Consider the following 2,852-nt stretch of genomic DNA (forward strand, 5'->3'; position numbering starts at 1 on the left):
CCAGAAGAGAATGGAGAGACCATCGCATGCCAGGCACCATGTGTCTTGCTGTGTGGCAAAGGAGCCAAGGATCACCAGCAGCCAATCATCAGGAAGAAAGCATTTCCTTGATGACACCTTGGTTTGGAAGTTTTCCATACCTCAAAATGTAAGCCACTAAAAACCCAGTGTTTAAACCAACCCATTTCATGGTATAATATAGAGTAGCCAGGAAATTAAAAGTGATTTTAGTACAAGAACTGGGATGCTGCTAGTCCAAATACCAAAAATGTGGAATGGCTTTGGAATTGGTTATTGGGTAGAGGCTGAAAGAGTTGTGAGTCGCTTGATAGAAAAGCCTAGATTGCTTTGAAGAGACTGTTGGTAGACGAATGACTACTAAAAGTACTTCTAATGAGGCCATAGGCAGAAATGATGAATGTGTTACTGGACTCCGAGTAAAGGCAATCCTTGTCTTAAAATGCAAAGAACATTGTAAAACTGATTCTGATGTAGAATGGAAGGTAGACCTGAAATTGTTGAGCCTGGATATTTAGCTGAGCAGGTTTCCAAGTTGCGTTTAGAAAGTGCAGCCTGGTTTCTTCTTGCAGCTTATAGTAAAATGAAAGAGGAAAGGGATAAGCCGAGAATTGAACTCTGGGACACAAAGGAAACAAAAACCAATGAGTTGGCAAATTCTGGGTTTTATGAAAGTGACTCCCCAAAGAAAGTGCTCCATGTGGGGTTTAATTGAAAATAGAATCAGTTATGTCAGTGCAAGTCATATGGGAGGTGCAATTACCCAGGAAAGATCTGTGGAAAGTCCTACTTTCTGATGATTTGGCTCCTGTGTACTACATGCAAAATCATCACGTTTTTTGAAAGCTCTGCCTGGAACCTCTGCCAGACTGGACTAAAAGGGATAGAAAATGGACATAATGGAGAAAAAAATATTTCAAAGGCAGTATTATGTAATCTGAGGATTGGATCAAAGATGTCTTTCAGGCCAAGAGAGCGGGCCTACTCATGTGTGTGAGTATTTCCGGGTGCTTGGAGAGGGTGAACCTTCCATGCTAGTGTTAAGGAAGACTGCTACCATCAGAGTGTTCTCAGAGGTTGGAGGATGTGCTCTCAGGACGGCAGGGTCTGGCCATTACCCCAGTTTTTTCATAGGGTGAGTCCTATCCCCAGGGATTGTGGAGAGTACCCGTATTTGATAAGGGGAAACTGCCCCTGAATAGGGTGGTCCTGCCATTCCATTAGGACCAGAGGACAAATCATGGTTCATAGATGACTTTCAGACCTTGAAATCTAATGACGTATGCCCTGCAGCAGGGTTTCAGAATGGTTTCATGCACATAACCTGTTTTCCTTCTAATTTCTGTGCACGGGAGTGGGAATTTGTTCTAGTCTGCTGAGCTGCCAAAATACAGATACCATGAAATGGAGTGTCTTTTAACAATAGAATTTGTTACCTCACACATTTACAATTTTGAGGCTGAGAACAATGTCCAAATTCAGGCATTATCAGGTGATGTTTTCATACTGAAGAGACTGCCAGTGATCCCAGACTCCTCTGTCATGTCACATGGAAAGGAACATCACCATGTCTGCTGGTCTCTTCCTTCTCTTCTGGGTTTTATTGCTTTCATGACTTTCTCTCTTTTCTTTCTGAATTATATTCTCTTATAAAGGACTCCAGACTGGGCTTCCTGGCTCCGGCCGCCGCCGCCCGCCAGTGCCAGCCGCGCCGGGCCGGGGTCCCGAGGAGCCGTTGCGGTTCCGGTTCCGGGCCGAGGCCCGCTTGTGTAGAAGCTGCCGCCGCCGCCCGCCAGGCCCGTCGCTTGTTCTTTCTCCCGGTCGCCATCCTGCTGGCGCTCATCTCCCGCCTGCTGGACTGGTTCCGGTCGCTCTTCTGGAAAGAGGAGATGGAGCTGACGCTCGTAGGGCTGCAGTACTCGGGCAAGACCACCTTCGTCAATGTCATCGCGTCAGGTCCATTCAGTGAAGATATGATACCCACAGTGGGCTTCAACATGAGGAAAGTAACTAAAGGTAACGTCACAATAAAGATCTGGGACATAGGAGGGCTACCTCGATTCCGGAGCATGTGGGAACGGTACTGCAGAGCAGTCAATGCTCTTGTTTATATGATAGATGCTGCAGATCGTGAAAAGATTGAAGCCTCTCGAAATGAGCTACATAATCTTCTAGACAAACCACAGTTACAAGGAATTCCAGTGCTAGTACTTGGAAACAAGAGAGATCTTCCTAATGCCTTGGATGAGAAACAGCTAATTGAAAAAATGAATCTCTCTGCTATTCAGGATAGAGAAATTTGCTGCTATTCAGTTTCCTGCAAAGAAAAGGATAATATAGATATCACACTTCAGTGGCTAATTCAACATTCAAAATCTAGAAGAAGCTGAAGAATCTCCTGAAGTCTTCCAGTCCTTCTTGGCTATAATCCTAAAATTATTGTCCGTTCCTCTGAAGTACTTCCCAGAATACGGTCCTCCTAAACCTAAGAAATTGCCTTTTTCAGAGTTTATTTCTCATGTGCACTGCTGAAGACGTGCATTCCTAATCCTTCATAAAGAACTGGCTAGAGTTGTCATGATAAAGTCAGCACACACATAAAAAGGCTTCTTGCACATACTTGTCTTAAACAGTGTGCAGAGCTTTTTAAAAACCATATTTTGACCACCTTAAATCAAGAAAATTGCATATTTCTGTTCTGGTCTTTCAGGGCCAGATTTTTATATTGATTGTCAGTAAAAGTCTATCTGTGATATTTAATTATAGAGTCCAGTAGCTTAATACTAAAGATACTGACTTAAGACAGCATGAAGTTTCTAGTGCCACTCACAGTA

General features: G+C 43.8%; 1 pseudogene; it reads left to right on the forward strand.

Annotated features, from left to right (window-relative positions):
- Positions 1–371: 371 nt before the first annotated feature.
- On the forward strand, positions 372–2,408 carry LOC139438313 (ADP-ribosylation factor-like protein 8B pseudogene; annotated as a pseudogene).
- Positions 2,409–2,852: the final 444 nt, after the last annotated feature.

The sequence above is a fragment of the Dasypus novemcinctus genome, chromosome Y (assembly GCF_030445035.2).
Source record: "Dasypus novemcinctus isolate mDasNov1 chromosome Y, mDasNov1.1.hap2, whole genome shotgun sequence".
Taxonomy (NCBI): Eukaryota; Metazoa; Chordata; class Mammalia; order Cingulata; family Dasypodidae; genus Dasypus; species Dasypus novemcinctus.